Below are 20,209 nucleotides of genomic sequence, written 5' to 3'. Positions count from 1 at the left end.
AGTTGGAGGTGAGCCGCCAGCAGTGGTGGATGTGGGGAGAGAGATGGCGGAGTTTTGAAATTTGTCATGAACTGATATATATATATATATATATATATATATATATATATATATATATATATATATATATATATATATATATATATATGACTATTAAGGTAAATACAACGTTTGTTCTCTATTAATATCTTTCATTTGGTAACTATCCCTATCAGTAGTTAGTGCCTTCCATAGTTTGAATCTTTTATTTAGCTGGCAGTAGTGGCGCTTGCTGTATTGCAGTAGTGGCAGTAACCAAGATTTTTGTGAGGTAAGTGATTTGTGAAAAGTACAGGTTAATGTTAGTCAGGGCCATTCTCTTGTAGAGATTATTGAAAGTCAGATTGCGTTGCGCTAAAAAATATTGTGTGTCAGTTTAAGCACAGTCGAGTAAAATTGTTCAAAAAGGGGACGTTTCATATGTCGACCCTTAGCCGAGGATACCTCACTGGAATCTTCTGATTTTTTCTTGTAGTTTGTGTAATTAGTGTAGATTTTGTTTATTGCTAGCGCGTAATTGTAGAGAGAATCTCCTTTGTAGTTGCAGTCTTTCATTGTTGTACAGTAAAACAGGTGTGGCACGCATGTAGATTTGCACCAAGTATTTCGCAGCTGTAATTAACTAGATATTATTTTCAGTGCTATGTTAATGTGTTTTCTTATTTTTGCTCTTCAAATTGTGTTCTTCTGTGTTGTCGTGTGAAATACTGTGACAATAATGGCGTGTGAAAAACGTAATACTAGGCTCCAAAGTAAACTGCGAAATGACAGTGAAAACGAAAGCAGTGTGTTAGCGCCACCGAGTAATGAATTAACTGATGTTCAAAGTAATAATTTGGTAATTGTGCATAGGGAAATGGAGCGGGCGGCAAACAATGGCGTGGACAGTGAAACAATTAGTGAGCAGGGAAGCATTATCGATCGGTCGGTCGGCAACAGCTCGCCTCAGGAATCCGAAATGACAGGAAACAATTTCGCAAATACTATAGATTCAGGTTCTGGGTCATCGCCGTTTTCTCAAATGAGTCAACACACATTTTCTGCTTGTCAAAATGTGAATGTTGCCGGTGAAAATGCACTGCCAAAAAGCATAGAGAAACAGATTCCAGACACTAATACATTATTATTGCAATTAATGCAACAAATGGAACAAAATCAGAGACAAACACAGCAACAGTTAGACACAATGGAACAAAATCAGAGACAAACACAGCAAAAGCTTCAAAAGTTAGACACAATGGAACTAAATCAGAGACAAACACAGCAACAGCTTCAAAAGTTAGACTCATTGGAGCAAACTGTTGAACAAACACGTGAGGATTTAACTACTGAGTTACATCACATTGAATCGAAATGTCAAAAAGTCTGTAATGACGTAAAAACACAAATTTGTGAGCATTTCCAACCTATTTTTTCACGGCATGAAAATGCACTACAGAATCACGAAGCAGCCATAAAAGAACTGCAAACTACTGTTCACGAAAATCATGAGACCTTGCAAGCTAAATTTGACTCAGTTGCATCTACCGATTCGGTTACGCAACTTGCAAAAACTCAGGAAAACTTAAAGGACACAGTAGATACTCTGAAACTTGGTTCAGAAAAACACACTGAGGAAATGTGTTCACTATCGGAGAAAGTAGCCGAACTTTCGGATCAGGTCACTAACTTATCTACAAAGGTAGATGATGATCTGAATGACACAAGACCTGTAGCCTTCACTCACACAGAAGAGTATGAACAAATTAGAAAATTCAAACAAAATCAAAATCAAATTAATACGCAACACCAAAGAGAAATCCGAGAAGTACAAGATCAGCTGACACAGGTAATACAAGAATTACGTATTTCAGAGGACACTCGCGCTCCAACACGGGAAGAGGGACTTAGAAATACGGAAAAGCCGCAAAATAATAACACAGGGCATTTCGGAAGTTATGAAAGAAATTGGCAAGGTGCACCGAATTTTGAAGTGGAACCGCCGAAACGACGTAATAATGACCGATATGCGACTCGCCGACATGATGACTTTGACTATAAGCTGTTCATTACTGCACGTAAATTTAAAACATTTAAGAATTCTGGCAACGACATTCATCCACAAGCGTGGCTCCATCAATTCTCTCATTGTTTTCCTCCCAACTGGTCATTGGAGCACAGGTTAGAATTTATGTGTGGCTACTTGGAGAATGAACCAGCTGTAAGAATGCGATCGGTCATTCACGATTGTCACAGTGAAGGAGAGTTTTACCATGCTTTCCTCTCAGCATATTGGTCTCAAGCCACACAAGACCGAGTAAAACATAGCATCATAATGATGAAACGTTTCGAACAATCTGAATTTTCCAGTCTTATGAAATATTTTGAAGACATGTTGCATAAGAATCAGTATCTTTCAAACCCATACAGCCCCTCAGAACTCATCCGCATTTGCTTAATAAAATTGCCTGAACATTTACGACATATTATTTTAGCAGGACGTTGCAAAGACGACATTGAAGCATTTCAGGGACTGTTACAAGAACTAGAAATTGACACAGACAGTCGCCGGATGCGAAAACAGGAAAACAATCACTACAGGTCACATACGTCACAGTTTCGTGACGACAGAAACAATAACTGGACGCGACAAGGCTATTCTTATAACGTAAATCGTGACCAAAACAGACACCACCCGTATGACAACCGTTGGCAGAGTAGTAATAATTACAGGGAAAGATCACCTCTCCGCGGTAATGACTATTACAGAGACAATCAGAGAAACAGACAATATGGGAACCAAAATAACTATTATTACGGGAGACAGAATAACGTTAGACGCAACGGTCCAGCGCGCAGTTACGATTCAGGGAGAAATTCTCCACCACTTAACCGACAAGAAAGAAACTACAGGAACTACCAACATGACGACAGACGATGTGATCGTAACGACAGACCTGAAATGTATCAGAACTGGCGGGATTTAAACAGAGCTGGGCCTTCTCGTCAGAGCGAATTTGTAGAAGTTAGGTCTCCTAATTCCAATAACGACGCGCGCCAACAAAGGAACAGACAATGACTCGCACCGCAGGCAGGCACCTGCGCCGGCTGGCTCAGGAAAAAATAACATAGACGCTAACCTTGAGAAAAATTCCAGTATTCTTTAACGACGTATACCGCATGATAATTGCATTGTTCAAACTCTGAGTACTATGAAGAGTAAAGGATTGCACCACCCTTCACATGTAAAACCGTTTATTGAAAAATAATCTGCTTTTTAACTTTGTCTTTGCCATATAACTTTTCACTTTACATTGCTAGTAAGCTTTGTCAGACTTAAGAAACTGTTAACATGCAACTATGTTTTAAAATTAACTATCCAGTCAAGAACCAAGAGAACTTATTTAAACAGAAATTACGAATGTATTGTTATTGTCAACAGGCGACACACTGTTGTATTTGTACATTCTTGCTTGTTTGTTGCACGATTACGTAACGACTATAAGGCTCACATACTTAGAACATTTACCAGTACTGTTAATGAGATTTTAATACAACATTTTGGTTTATTTGAAAATACATTCTGGATTTAAAGTGCTTTCTGAGAGATACCAGATGACACAGAGGTTAGTTTATGTGACAGCTACACGATTTTATCACGACACTACTAATGAGTGACAATTTACAATGTTGCTTTTGCGGTGTATCTGTTTTATATCTGCACAGTTTTCTGAATTCTTCTGGAAAGAAAAACATGTTTTAGTAGTAACTTTTGTGGTATAGCTACAATGAGTCAGCCTTTTCCGTAGCACAACAATACATTACATTATAGTACTTTCTTGATCACGGTAAGGTACGTAATAACTAAGATATCTATACGCAAAGCATTTCACTTTTGTTTATCATGAGGTAAGTACATTGACTTCTGCAGAACTTAGCTTTCGGAGGACGATAATTACGACACTTCCACAGAATTATCTTACAGCAAGACGCACATTTAGCGCTACAGGACACGTATTTGAGTGATTAGTTTTGTACTTAAAACATTTATTTTTAAAGATTTTTGAATTGCAAAGAAGGTTTTCTGTGATACATCTCATTCCATTGCTGTAATCTGTAACACCTGAGGGTATAATTACATTAATCCTCAGGGGGGTACACGCTTAGTTTGTGTACCATGTGTGTGGCAACCACAAGGAACCCTAGCTAATATGGTATTTTCTTATACAACTTTACACATCGGTACCATATTTCTCTAACACACAAATTACACAGCTATCTGATCATTTAACTGAGAGAGACAAACTTTTTTACCACATCAGTGACAGATGTTTACGCAATTTCACAGTTGGGTAACTTCACACTTATGAAATTGTATTTTGTCTGTACTTTGTGAACTGTTCATATTTTTTCGGAACCATTGTGATACTATGAGAGCTTTGAATGATGTATTTGGTAAGGGAGCATGATTTTAAAGTACGTTTGAGGTAGATGACACTATTGAAATGAGCAGAGAATTTTTTTAGGTTTTGACATTATTGCAGAAAGCTACGACGTTTTTGAGATTTGACTGAGATGTTATGATGTTATTATTACGGCGACGATGTGTATTATGTTGTTGAGGTATGTTTATTATCAATGAGATGATGCTATATGAGGAATTTGATTATGCTACATATTTCATATAATGAAATATTAAAGAAGCGTCGACAAATATATATATATGTGTAATAAGGTAAGGAGTAATGAGTAGCGGTTAGGGACACTGACTTGTGAAAAAGGATGTTGGAAACCAAGAATCGTACTTTAAGAGGTAGGAAATGTGTGTAAATGCGTGAATGTATCACAATGCCGGCGAAAAATTTTTGGACACTGTTATATTTATAGGATTTTGTTTCTACACATTTGTAACGCAAATTTTCGACCTGTGAATTTTTTATATGAGACTGTCACTGTAGCGAAAACTGCTGTCGTAAATATTTCGTTAAGAAAGGTAAGTGACCGTGAAGTAATTCGTTGTCAGCGGCCAGGTGTGTCAGACGCCTGGAGAAAAAGCCATTATTGCGAGCCCTTTTCAGCGGCACAGGTAGAAAAAAAAGGGAGGCCATTATCCTCGCTATTGACGTTCCTTTGTAGAGAGCATCGCAAAAACGACACGGTCGAACTTGGAAACATATGTTGACGCTGTGGAGCTCTTAATTTATGATATTTACAGAAATGCCTAATGAAATGACGAGAAATATTTTTACATCTGCACACCTGATTATGACAAGCGTCTTTCTACGAGAGTTGAGAGAATGTCTACTAACTTATGAAATGTCACATGACTATTGAATGATATTTTTATGCTTTGGTTTGCGTAATTGCTTATTTCATTTGATATCTAGTTTCTAGCTGCACTGCAGCATTGGTTAAAATAAAATTTAATAGATGTACTAATATAAATATTTTATGCCTACAGATCCAGTAAATAATTTTATGATCTATTCAAAAAACGAAGGAGCATAAAAAGATATTTCCCTTCACAGGAATTGCATATGGAATTTTCTTTTCAACTACTGGGTAAATTTTTGGTAGAATAACTTCTTGTGGTGCACCACTTTAATTACATAGTCATTAAGATGTGAATAGACCTTTCCCTTATATGCATTGTTGTCTTTAGTGTACTATTTTTTCTGCTTGAGCTTTGTCATGTTTAGGTATAAATTATTTCATTTTCTGCTGCTGGTTGCCAGGCATAGTGCTACTGCATTTTAATTTGTGTTATTCTGCTAAGCCAGATTTATTTTTCTTGTTTGCTGCTCATTGCCTTATATTAGTTGTAATTTATGCTGCTTGCTTCGCCATTTGTATTTTTGATCATTGCTGTTTGTGTTAATTGTTTTTTGCTGTTGCATTGTCTCGTCCCTTAGTTTAGCATCTGAGCTCAGTAGATTTAAGTTAGCTTAAGAAGGGGTAGACTATATAAGAACCTAACTATGGAGAATAGGGAAAGAATGCTTTGAAAGTTATATGAAAACGATTTGGGCCTAAATGAGTATTGTACAATGAGCCATATTTATTTTGAAAGAAATATGGTTAGAATACAGAAAAAGAGGTACAGATAGGACTTTTTGGGAATAATGATGAACGAAGGGAGATCTCCAAGAACAAAAAAGGTTTTGTTCGCAGAATACTGCAGTACCAAAAGTTACACTGAAAACGAACCCTGTCCTTTCCATTGTGTTATCCCCCTATGTGTTTGTGTACCCTTGTGTATTTGTTTTCTTCCTGTCTCTGTGTAGTTTCATAGATTTTTTTTTCTAATACTATTCACTATGATGAGGAATACTGTTATCCTCAAATATAATTGGTTTTAATAATATGTTATTTAACTTGTAAATATGCTTAGATATTATTTATTCTGTTTTGTTTTAATGCTCATGTGTGAAGTTGATGTTTCGAAAGTTATTCTGAACTTTTATGTATCTACTTATCTCATAATTCCTGTAACATTGATGTATATGTTTATTTCTATTCTGTTGTAAAGCCTGTACTACAAATGTTATCTGTATTGTTATGTTCTTGAATGATGTATTTTGTACCTTGTTATTGTATTCTTATGTTATAAAATTGTAATTGACAGCAGTTCATCAAATTAAGTAACTTGTAAGTTACATTTCACTGCACACGTTTCTATTGGTCATAGTATATGGACAATATGTGAGAAGTAGGGACTGTTAGTGTTTGCACGTGTGTTAATAATTCGGCAAGGGACTGGTTAACAGCATTGCTGGTTCTCAGGACAATTCAAAAACTTTGTGAGTGCACAAGTGGTGGTTATGGACTTGCTCTATTCTTCGCAAGACTCTCCAATGGTGATTGTGCACCTGCATAGTCACAACAGATGGCTGCTGGCCATCTCTACAAGGACTACAGTGGGTCTGCATCTTTGGTGGCCCACCAATACCGTAATCTCTACCAGGACTACAGTGGGTCTGCTCTGTGATGACCTACCCACCAATACTCTTCAAAACTTCGACTGACTCCGCTGTGGGTTTGCTCTGTTGTGGCCCATGACCTGTCTGCATGTCGAGAGTCAGCACTGTCTTTCCGTTGGAAGGACAACGATACTTCTTCAAGACTGCATGGAAATCCACTACTTCCGTGTGCATTTTCTTTTATTGCTCAGACTTTGAGAAAAACACTGCAATGTGATGAATGATCAGGACTGTCTTTATGGAATGTGAGAAAATTTTAGCTTTTGACCAACATTGTATCAATAAGTGTGTGCATGTGATTTCTTTGTTATTGTAATTACGATTATGAAAAATTTTAACAAATATGTATTGGCCAGTGCCCAAAAAAATTTGTAAAATTTTTTTGTGGGGAGCATGGGGGTTATGTAAGTAGGCTGTTTAGGTTTTTTTATTCGTAACGCCACCTCTGTATGAAAATCACTGGCTGTGCTGTGTGCAGCCTGTGGCTGCTTTGCATTGTTGTAATACTCAACCATTGTAGTGTTAGGCAGCTGGCTGTGAACAGCGCGTAGCGTTGCGCAGTTGGAGGTGAGCCGCCAGCAGTGGTGGATGTGGGGAGAGAGATGGCGGAGTTTTGAAATTTGTCATGAACTGCTATATATATATATATATATATATATATATATATATGATGACTATTAAGGTAAATACAACGTTTGTTCTCTATTAATATCTTTCATTTGGTAACTATCCCTATCAGTAGTTAGTGCCTTCCATAGTTTGAATCTTTTTTGAATCTTTTATTTAGCTGGCAGTAGTGGCGCTTGCTGTATTGCAGTAGTGGGAGTAACCAAGATTTTTGTGAGGTAAGTGATTTGTGAAAAGTACAGGTTAACGTTAGTCAGGGCCATTCTCTTGTAGAGATTATTGAAAGTCAGATTGCGTTGCGCTAAAAAATATTGTGTGTCAGTTTAAGGACAGTCTTGTGAAATTGTTCAAAGGGGAAGTTTCAAGTGTCGTTGTTATGCCCTTGATGAGGGCCATGTCTAACACGTCTGGCCTGTGTCCCCTCCGGTAGGGAATGTGCGTCGGTTCGGTCGGCGCTAGTGTGATGTAGTTTCGTCCTAGTGCGTGTTCGTATAGTTTCTTGCCGTTGGAGTTTCGTATTCGTGAGTTCCATTCCGGGTGTCTTGCGTTAAGATCTCCAGCGGCTATTACGCGCGGTGATATGTTGAGTATTGTGCTGATGTCGCGTGTTTTGATGTTTTTAGGGCTGTTGTATACTGACACCAGTGTAGTGTAGGCTCCGTTGAACATGACCCTGACGGCGGTTGCCTCTAGTTTTTCAAGTTCAGGGAGCACTATGTTTGTGTGTTCTATGTCTTTGTGTATGATGATTGCTGTACCGCCGTGACCGGAGCCGTCCGGTCGGTCGGTACGATAGACGCAGTAGCCGGTGAAGTTTAGTTGGTTGCGTGGTTTGAGCTTAGTTTCGCTCAACAGTGCGACAAGGATACCCTTACGCTCCATGAGCGCGGCGAATTCCGCCCTTTTGTTACTGATCCCGTCTGCATTCCAGAACAGGATCTGTGTCAGTGTCTGGTTGTTTGCGATGGGGGCGGGGTGTGGCGTGTTATCTATGTGTGGGTGTAAACAGTGTGGTGAACGCTGTTTGTATGGCAGCCAAGTACTGCCCGGGTTGAGCAGTCGTGAGCTGTGTGAAGAGTGTGCCGACGACCGCCATGATCTTGTGAAGGATCTGGGTGGTCGTGTGACGGGGGAATATTGTTTCCAATAAACCCCCAGATGTTGTGTTGGCGTTGTGTGTGTCGGCCTGTGGCTCGGTTGTGGTGTTGGCGGCCGCTGGTGCGGGTGTTGGTGTTATGTATGGGCTGGCGCTTGTGTTGCTGTTATGTGGAACATTTTGAGGTGCCTGTGTGTCAGATGTGGTGGGGGGTGGAGTAGTGTGTGTGCTGGTGTCGCTGGCTTGCTGACTGTGTGTCTGTGTGGCATTGTTTTGTTGTCGCTCGGTATTTTGTTGTGGTGCACGTGTGTTCCCGCTCCTGTTTCCACGTGTTCGCCTACGCCTTCTCTGGGTTTTTGGTTCTGGGGTTCCTTGTGTTAGTGTGTTTTCTCGTGTGTCATGTGCAGGTTCGCAGGCAGTGGCTACAGGGGGTGGGGTCGTGTTGTTTTTGGGGGCTGGTGTTGGTACCGGTGTAGTTGCAGTGTCGTGTGTTGGCTGAGACGATTGTGTTGCTGTCGCAGCGGTTGTGATAGGTGCGTGTGCTGGGCGCAGAGGTTCCGCGGCCTGCACCGCTCCTCCAGGGCGTGTAGCCATGGCGAACGACACTCCGTTCCTGACAGGGTTTGGTGCGGGCCTTGGTCGTGTTATGACGTTGGATGGCTTCGACTGTTGCTTTTTGCGCCTCTGCGCCTCTCTGTATACGTTGCAGCCCCTGTAGTTGGCCGCATGGGCTTGGCCACAGTTGGCGCAACGGCGTATGTTTTCGTGTATTAGTGTACATGCGTTGGATGCGTGTTTGCCAGCGCATCCGCGGCAACGGGGTGCCAGGCCGCAGCGGAGGGCCGAATGACCGAACCGCTGGCAGTTCTTACATTGTTGAGGGACCTGTGGCGGTTCGTAAATTTCTACCCTTACGTCCATCCGCAGAAGGCGTTTTATCTGCAGAAGGCCGCGGGAGGTGGCCGTGTCGGCCATCTCGACCAGGTAGTGTGGTAGACGGTGGTGGGAGCGGAAGCCTGTCATCCTGGAAGCACTTTTGCAGTCGAATCCAAGAAAGTTAAGCGCCGCTTGTACTGTGTTGTTCGGGCTAGTGGGGTCCACCCCCTTTACCACGTATGGGTTCGGTCGCGGCGGCGGCCGATTTAAATACCCTCCGCCCGCGGCGCGCTCACTCCGCCGTCCGCGCCCCGCGCCACGGTCGCGCGGTGGAACAGATTGCGACGGCGTCTGAGATGACGTCGGTGTGATGGCTCTGTCCGCCGTGGTCGTCACAACTATACGTTTGCTCGATTTACTCTTGATTAACCCAGTCGCTGGTTCCCAAGCCTTGCTACGAATACAGCCACAGTCACGGTTTATGAGGTCGTCATTGGTGCGAATTTCGATGGCCTCTCTAACAACGCTGTCCCAGTATCTCGACGTCTGTACCAGAATCCTCGTGCGTTCATACTCCATAGCGTGATTTTCCGACAAACAGTGTTCAGCGACCGCCGACTTGCTCGGATACATTAGTCGAGTGTGCCTCTGGTGTTCACGGCATCGATCCTCGACGATACGCATCGTCTGACCAATATACGACTTGCCACATTGACACGGAATCTGATACACGCCGGCCTTCCTCAAACCGAGGTCATCTTTGGCGCTCCCCACCAGTGCACGAGTTTTATTCGGAGGACAAAACACAGTTCCGACCCGGTGTTTCTTCAAAATGCGGGCGATTTTCCCCGAGAGTGCGCCTCTATATGGGATAAACGCAGTGCCTACCTCCTCCCTCGTGATTTCATCCATCTCCACAGGGTGTGCTGTAGTGGGTGGGCGGAGAGCACGTTGAATCTGCCACTCTGAGTACCCATTTTTTCCGAAATACAGTTCTCAGATGTTCCAATTCCTGGGGTAGACTCTCTGCGTCAGAGATAGTGCGCGCCCTACGTACTAGAGTTTTAAGTACCCCATTCCTCTGTGAAGAGTGGTGGCAGCTGTCTGCGTGCAAATACAGATCAGTGTGCGTTGTCTTCCGATACACCCCATGACCTAGGGTGCCGTCAGGCCTTCTCTTGACCAAGACGTCAAGGAAAGGTAGTTTACCCTCCGTTTCAGTCTCCATAGTGAATTTGATGTTGGGGTGTATGGAGTTTAGATGTGTAAGGAACTCAAGGAGTTTATCCATACCATGTGGCCAGATGACGAACGTGTCGTCCACGTAACGGAAAAAGCAAGTAGGTTTCCATTCGGATGACGACAGGGCTTCCTCCTCGAAGTTCTCCATGTACAAATTCGCTACCACCGGTGAGAGTGGGCTACCCATGGCGACTCCCTCCGTTTGTTCGTAGTATTCTCCATTAAAAAGAAAATACGTGGAACTCAAGACATGCCTAAAAAGTTCAGTGGTCTTCTCGTCAAGCTTCTGACTAATCAATTCTAGTGACTCTCGCAGGGGTACCCTTGTGAACAAGGAAACGACGTCAAAACTCACCATGATATCTGACTCACCCAACGTGAAGCTATCAAGGCGTTTAACAAAATCCACGGAATTACGGATGTGATGAGGGCATTTACCCACATAAGGACTTAATATTCCCGTCAGGTATTTGGCCAACAAATATGTAGGTGCCCTGATGTTGCTGACAATGAGGCGTAATGGTACCCCCTCTTTGTGAACCTTCGGGAGTCCATATAGTCTAGGCGGTACCGGACCTTGGGGTAACAATTCCTTGCGTCACCCTCCGGTAAATCTGCGTCCTTGAGAAGCGACCTCGTCTTGTTGTCCACTTTCTTTGTAGGGTCAACGCTGATCTTCCGGTAGGAATCGTCATTTAGCAGGCTGTGCATCTTATCAGTGTAGTCCTTATGGGAAACAACAACTGTAGCATTGCCTTTGTCAGCCGGTAAGACAACAATTTCAGAGCGCTCCCTCAGATCACGAATGGCCGCCCTCTCTTTACTAGTGATATTTGACTTCATCGGCTTGGATTTCGTCAACGCACGACAAGTTTCACGACGTATTTCCTCACCTGATTCAGGCAACCTGTCCAACAGCACTAACAATTTCTGCGACCGGAGTGAACTTGGGGGTGGGAGCGAAGTTGAGACCTTTCTGCAAAACCGAGACCGCATCATCACTCAACACCATGCCACTCAAATTGATGACAGTCTTGCCCGGAACCTGCAGAGATGGTTTGTCAAGGAGACGTGAGAACTTAGCTGTTTGACGTCCCGTTGCCTTCTTATGGGCGGAATCAGCTGCAACCCAGGTGACCCCATCAATCCAATCCCAGGAAAAAGAAGTGAAATTACTAGTCAGTTGCAAATGTAGTTTGAGTAATTCCTGTGAGATAAACTCAAGGCTCCGGCGGGTGAATTGCACTCTCTCACGTACCTATGCGAGGCTGGCTCGTTTCTTGATTCTCTTAGCTGCTGCAGAATCGATGTGATGCATAACCTTAGCAAAATTTGGAACAACATTCTCGGAACGACATCTCTTTAGAAAGGCAAGAGTACTTAGCAAACGACGTCTACGGTGGCGCAACTTTTCAAATTTCTTCATGCTGCGGTACATCTCCTCCCCGTAAAGGTGTATGATGTGATTCTTGAGTTTCTCCCGGCGTATTTGATAATCAAAATATCCACGAGAAGACCACTGAACTTTTTAGGCATGTCTTGAGTTCCACGTATTTTCTTTTTAATGGAGAATACTACGAACAAACGGAGGGAGTCGCCATGGGTAGCCCACTCTCACCGGTGGTAGCGAATTTGTACATGGAGAACTTCGAGGAGGAAGCCCTGTCGTCATCCGAATGGAAACCTACTTGCTTTTTCCGTTACGTGGACGACACGTTCGTCATCTGGCCACATGGTATGGATAAACTCCTTGAGTTCCTTACACATCTAAACTCCATACACCCCAACATCAAATTCACTATGGAGACTGAAACGGAGGGTAAACTACCTTTCCTTGACGTCTTGGTCAAGAGAAGGCCTGACGGCACCCTAGGTCATGGGGTGTATCGGAAGACAACGCACACTGATCTGTATTTGCACGCAGACAGCTGCCACCACCCTTCACAGAGGAATGGGGTACTTAAAACTCTAGTACGTAGGGCGCGCACTATCTCTGACGCAGAGAGTCTACCCCAGGAATTGGAACATCTGAGAACTGTATTTCGGAAAAAATGGGTACTCAGAGTGGCAGATTCAACGTGCTCTCCGCCCACCCACTACAGCACACCCTGTGGAGATGGATGAAATCACGAGGGAGGAGGTAGGCACTGCGTTTATCCCATATAGAGGCGCACTCCCGGGGAAAATCGCCCGCATTTTGAAGAAACACCGGGTCGGAACTGTGTTTTGTCCTCCAAATAAAACTCGTGCACTGGTGGGGAGCGCCAAAGATGACCTCGGTTTGAGGAAGGCCGGCGTGTATCAGATTCCGTGTCAATGTGGCAAGTCGTATATTGGTCAGACGATGCGTACCGTCGAGGATCGATGCCGTGAACACCAGAGGCACACTCGACTAATGTATCCGAGCAAGTCGGCGGTCGCTGAACACTGTTTGTCGGAAAATCACGCTATGGAGTATGAACGCACGAGGATTCTGGTACAGACGTCGAGATACTGGGACAGCGTTGTTAGAGAGGCCATCGAAATTCGCACCAATGACGACCTCATAAACCGTGACTGTGGCTGTATTCGTAGCAAGGCTTGGGAACCAGCGATTGGATTAATCAAGAGTAAATCGAGCAAACGTATAGCTGTGACGACCACGGCGGACAGAGCCATCACACCGACGTCTTCTCAGACGCCGTCGCAATCTGTTCCACCGCGCGACCGTGGCGCGGGGCGCGGACGGCGGAGTGAGCGCGCCGCGGGCGGAGGGTATTTAAATCGGCCGCCGCCGCGACCGAACCCAGTTCCCCCTGAGCAGCCACAGTGTACGGATCTCCGTGCCGGCACGTTCACAGGAGCCCAGTCCGTCAGTTCACCTGATGATGGCGACATGTATGATCGCCGAAATATTGTGCCCGTTGGACACTGTAGACCGGCAGTACACCCGTGGATATTTTGATTATCAAATACGCCGGGAGAAACTCAAGAATCACATAAAATTAATAATAAATATAAGACCATATTTTTCTATTGTTATATCAAGTGTGAGCCCATTCTTTGTATGTAGTATCTCTGCAGCATGTAAGTCAGTTGTTCTGCCTTTATTCACTATACTTGTCGGTCCAGTATGTTAGTTTCTTTAACCGTGGGTGAAATACGGAATATTAATTTCTTTGTATAAAATTTACTGTATTATTTTTGTAATATTCAGTATAGTTTAGTTAATCAGTCACTATGGCACTTAATAAATAACTGCGTGTAGCACACAGTATATTCACTTAAGTAATTTCAATTTTTTGTCATTCAGTCGCTTAAATTTATAATATTTAATGTATGCAGCTAACTGACTTCATCAGTACTTTCAGAAACTGTAAGCAAAATGTCACATTGACCACAGACATAATTTTGCGATGTAAACAAACATGTCAGCCGGCAACATAGCTGATTCTGCGCTATTTGTGCACAAAAGACAAACAAATAAAAAGGTGTAATACATTGTAAATATACAACTTTCGAAGTAGTGGTTAAACAGAAGCATATGCAGCATCCACTCTACAGTCGATGTTTCTAGCAATGTGGTAACTGAAGATTTCAAATATATTACGCTAACTGAAGCGTAACCAGTATTGGCATAAATGAAAATACTTAAAAAAATGGCTACTATACTAGGGAAACGCTATCCCAGAAACCGGTACCAGTTGCAGCGAACGCGCAACAAAAATTCGATGTTCAATATTTTCCGTGATAATGGAAATGATCGTAATGATTGACCAAATTTCAAAATTGAAATGTTTTTATAATCTACTCACAAACACAATCTTATGTTGAATGTTTAACACAGTAAGGCAAGTGTTACAGGTAGAAACTGTGTGTTTGTCTCGAGGCAGCGAAAGTGATGGTTCGCAAATACACCAACTTCATTCACTTTTTATTTGAGAATCAGAGCACTTAGCGACTTCCTTCAAAGTTTGCACATAATTTCAAATATTAACACAACTTTTTCTTGCTGACACCAGCCAAAATATGATGAAAGGGAAAAAAGTTTATGGCTTAGTTGAAAGGGTCCTGTAGCCACCTTTCATTGCCAACTCTCGTAGTGGTCAAGTCGGCAAAGAGGTTTCCGCTACTTGTGAGAAATCCACCTGCGTTAGGTTGGTGGCGGAAATGGCATCCTGGGGTTTTCCGGTCCACGCGGAACGTGGAAGAGGCTGGAGAAGCGGGAGGCAGTCTGCCGCCGGCACGGGAAGCGTACACAGCTGTGCTCCAGTCGAAGAAGGGTGAGTTGGACTGACCGCGTGGCGCGTTGTCACATAGAGAGGGGAGCTTTTAGCTTTTGGTCTCGAATTTCGTCTTATAAAGAATTATTTGCTGGGTTGCAGCAGGGAATGCAAGGCTTTTGTAGACTTTCAGTTTGATTCCCAATGCAGTCTTGACTTTGATCCGTGAGAGGAACGCAGCACAAAGGAGTTGCATATGTTGAAGTGCCCTCGGTTCAGTGTGAATGTTTATGTGCCTACAACTGTGTGTGTATGCTTCTAATCTTTAGTTAGCATGCAACAGCAGTCTATAGATGCACTACATCAATGTTTTAAGGAATAAATCATTTTGCCTTCAATCTTATCTTGTGTACCGATGTTACGTCGCCGTTACCTTCGCCATTTTACCTTGTAGTTTTCCTTGTTGGCCCACCTATAGCGTTTCCATGTGCACAGGTGTAGTGATTAGTGTCCCTTTTTTTTATCTGAAATAAATGCTCTGGAATAGATCGTGTTTTCACGAATCTTGCTGCAGGCTGCACTTACGCATGGTGTTCACGCCCTATTTACTTTACTCAATATTTGATTCACGGGAAGAATGCCTGGATCATATTAATAACTACATCCCATTCTTTATCAATGACTTTACAATGAATGTTCTTTTGTGAGATTTTCTTATTAATAAATTAAGTAATTTTCCGACTCAGTGCTACCTCTTCTTTGTCGTGTGGCTAGAGTTGGTGGCGACCCTATCTTTTATATTGATTTCAGTGTCAAATAGCATTTTCTTATTCAAAGTGCGCGTGGCTCTTTTAGCTATCAGGATACATTCAAAGGGCGCTTCATGCCTCTTGCACATAGCGTCCTTTTATCCACGCTACTTACATAGTACATTCTCGTTATTCACGTAGTCACACTTAAGCACCAGGCACGATGTTTTACTTTATTATTTCTTTACTAATAAATATTCAGAAGACAGTATGAAGACAGTATCTAGATGTATTGCTGAATGCACCTGTAAAATTATATCAGGGTAGGGCTAACAGAGCGTGGAAAAAATGAACGTCTATATTTTTCTATGCGAGCTCTGATTTCCCTTATTTTATTACGGTGATCGTTTCTCCCTATTTGGGTCGGTGTCAATAAAATATTTTCGCGTTCGGAGGAGAAAGTTGGTAACTGAAATTTGTAACCTCCCCACAAATAAATTTAAAAGTTAATATTTTGAATGCAAATGGACCTAGAGCTAAGTGTAAGCTCCCCAGAGAAATTTTGAAACACAATAATTGAATGTTAACCAGAATAGAACGTAATGTAACGTCCCAGGAAATAAATTTAATGACAATGACAATTAAATAAAATTTAGCAATCTGACCGCAGTATAAGCTCCCCACAAAAATGTAAGTCAAATTAATGATAATGAAATCTCAGTCACAATAAAAATGCAAATAGACCGAAATGTCGATCTTTAGGCCCTGTTCATTAATTAAACTGTAATTCTTACCTTAATAAAACTGCATCTGCTCTTATTTTTCGCTATAGCTTGGAGGAAATTGATTGCAAAAATTTTGAATTTAAGGGAAACTTTTCTTTAAGGAATAACAAGGGAATATTTCTTTCATTAAAGGATTCTTTGTTAAAAAATTGCTTTGAAAACAAAATTATTATTGGGGCGATTCTTGCACAAATTAGTTACAGTTAATTTACAATATTAGCTGAGCGCAATGCTGTTTCATTACCTTATTTAAAAATAATATACCTCGTCCTGAATCATGACCAGAGTGCGATGTCGACGCCCGCCGACTCCTCACACACAACTAAACTCTCTCGCAACTACGTCATCTCGCACGCGGTACTACTCTCCAACTGCTAACTCGCGACTGAACTGTCTCGTAACTCGACTGCAACAGAATTGCACTCTCGCGCGGTCAAGCGCAGACTAGGAACTCTGGTCAAAGATTTTATGATGCCTCACCATCGCTGCTACCGAGTACATACACGTTTCATAACCCTCCACTGGGGGGGGGGGGGGGGGGGGGGGCAAAAATTTGGCAGCGATGGTGAGTCATTTGGACTTGCCAAGCGCGGCAAAATTTTTTCTTAATTAAATTTACAATTACAGCATATATACAGATGTAGTACATGAATTAAATGTGGTGCACATGCACCGAGTACAAAACATTTCAGACCAAGACAAAATATAAGTACAAAACATATCAGAAAAATTTATATACAAATTATTTGATAGATAACAAAGTGCACACGCACTGAAAAAATTCTTTAGCATTTTCAGAACAAAGAAATAGAATGGCAAAAAATCATGTTGACAAAAGGTATACAGAATAAGTACAAATCAAATTGAAAAATGAGAAAAATGCACAGGCACTAAAGTTCAGTAGAAGACATATTAACACATAACATAAGTGCACATGCACTGAAAAACTTTTAAACATTTTCATAACAAATAAACGCAAAGGTAAAAAAATCATTTTGACAACTGACATAAGTGTACATGCAGAGAAGTTGAGAATATCAGCAAATCACAAAATGTATTGATAAACGGCAAAATACACACGCAATGTATGTGACCTTTTCATTTTACAAGAATTAAGGAAGGAATAGGAAGGATTGCGTCATGGTTGTAGCACTTAGGTTGCACGCAGCTGCACTGAAAGTCCATATCTTTCCACAGAAGTACAACACCAAGTGATACAATTTGCAGTTCTTTTCCCAGAAGTATTTATCAGCGTATCCAAGACACTGAAATGTCGTAGTAATATTTCTTGTTATCATTTAGGCAGTACATCAGGTACACCAAACAGTGGGACCATAATAACGTCTCCATCGCTCACGGTGGTGGACAGCATGTCGTGTCAACACCACGCTCTTACAAGGCACACCAACGTAGAATTAGTGCAAAAATCAAATACAGTGCTCCATGTTCATGAGGATGGACAGGACAAATGGATATTACAGTAATTCTAGGTAGTTAGGTCAGAAGGTGAAGGATATTAAGTAACAGACAAGTCTTGATTAGTAATTACATTAGTAGTTTGCGGCATTCATAGCCTAGTTACTGAACATTTCTGTACCATGTATTTAGTATTAGAGAATAATGTTCATAAAATTAAATTATTGGCATCATGGGTAATTGTATTACAATAAACAGCGGCAGTCTTTGGCCAGTTACAAAGCATATTTAGTATGACAGAATAATGTTCATCAGAAGTCTTCATTGAAAAGGAGAGTCAATTATTGGCCTAGCATGAACATAATACATTGAGTTATACAAATTATTGGCACTCATTGGCCAGTTACCAAAACATGAAAAGTCATCATTGAAAACAAGAGCTAATTTAGTTACATTAATTATCGGCACACAGTGGCCAGTTACTAAAACATGAAGTCATTATTGAAAACAAGAGCTAATTCATTTAGTTACATTAATTATTGGCACTCAGTGGCCAGTTACTAAAATATGAAAAGTCATTATTGAAAACAGGAGCTAATTAATGTCATAATTAATAACATAATTCATTTAGTGACACTAATTATTGGCACTCATAGGCCAGTTGCAGAACATGAAAGGTCATAAATCATTTAGTTATAATAATTATTGGCACTCAGTGGCCAGTTACTAAAACATGAAAAGTCATCATTGAAAACAGGAGCTAATTAATAACATAATTCATTTAGTGACACTAATTATTGGCACTCATTGGCCAGTTACAGAACATGAAAGGTCATAAATCATTTAGTTATATTAATTATTGGCACTCAGTGGCCAGCAAGTATTGAATAGTATAAAACATTGTTCATCATTCAGTATTATTCAGATCATTAAGAAGTCATTATTAAAAATCAGTTACTTACAATCATAGCATTAATAATCATGGGCATTAATAGTAGTCTCATTACAATAAACAGTGGCAGTTATTAGCCAGTTACAAAGCATTAATTTTTTTTGTATCATTAAGGAGTCATTAATGAAGTGACATACTATTCAGAGCTGATCAGTATTATTCAGAATTTTCTGAAACTGGTATCATTATTTGGGACTGGTAATACATTGTGTTTTTGTGCTAGCAATGCATTGCGTTGGGTAATTATAAGGGAAAGCAAGAAGAAAAAAAGAAAAAAAAATTGCTTCTAGGTTGTTCCTGTAAATGAAAAATGTGTAACGTCATTCGTCATGAGTCAGCTGTAGCAAGGTTGTGACACAAAGCAGTATATGTGATCACATTTGTAAATTATAGACACAGATGGGTAAAAAATAAAATTGCAAGTACTAGAACAGGTATAATAAGTAACAAGTTTAGTAAGTATCATGAAAAGCTTCTCCTGGAAAAAATACAAAATGGATTACACTGTTCTACAAAAAAAACCTTTTTTTCTATTTCTGATAAAAAATATTGTGATCCTAGTTGTATTTTGAGTGCTGAATTGAAAACTGTTTTTGGTTTTTTTCTGTCAGGGATAGTTTATGAGTAATCGCAATTTTATTTCTCTTTTCAGTTCGTGATATAGTGCAGCAAACGTGAGGTGAAATTCGGCAAACAAATGCACATCTTTATGATGTTATAAGTTCATCACATTAATGGAGGGTGGGGTCTAACTTATAACACAGTAACCTTTGTGTATACAGTTTAAAGCATTTATTTGACACGAGAAATTACAGAAAATTGACAAACAATGAGCCACTGCATTGTAATGCACATCACTTTTTTCTCTTGTATTGTGAATCTTTCTTCTCTCGAATGATATTCCAGCAATAATCTGCTAACATAGAAGGTACCCACTTCCCTTCATAGCGCCTTTCTGTGGTAGAAATGTCTTTATGGAATCTTTCCCCATGTTCATCCGATACGTCACTACAACTCTTTGTGAAGTAGTCCAGATGAGAGTCCATCATATGTACCTTCAAAGACATATTGCACCCAAAATCCTGATATGCTTTGATCATATCCTTCACCACTGCTTTGTAGTTAGTAGCTCTTCTTCTTCCAAGGAAGTTTTCCGACATCATCTTGAAACAGTCCCATACGGTTTTTTCTTTATCAGTTCAACATGCTTCAAAATTTGCATCTTTCTGCAGCTCCCTGATTTGTGGGCCCACACATACATCTTCC

Source organism: Schistocerca nitens, chromosome 6 (genome assembly GCF_023898315.1).
Source record: "Schistocerca nitens isolate TAMUIC-IGC-003100 chromosome 6, iqSchNite1.1, whole genome shotgun sequence".
Lineage (NCBI taxonomy): Eukaryota > Metazoa > Arthropoda > Insecta > Orthoptera > Acrididae > Schistocerca > Schistocerca nitens.
The sequence above is the reverse complement of the archived record's forward strand: the minus strand, read 5'-3'. Positions refer to the sequence as shown.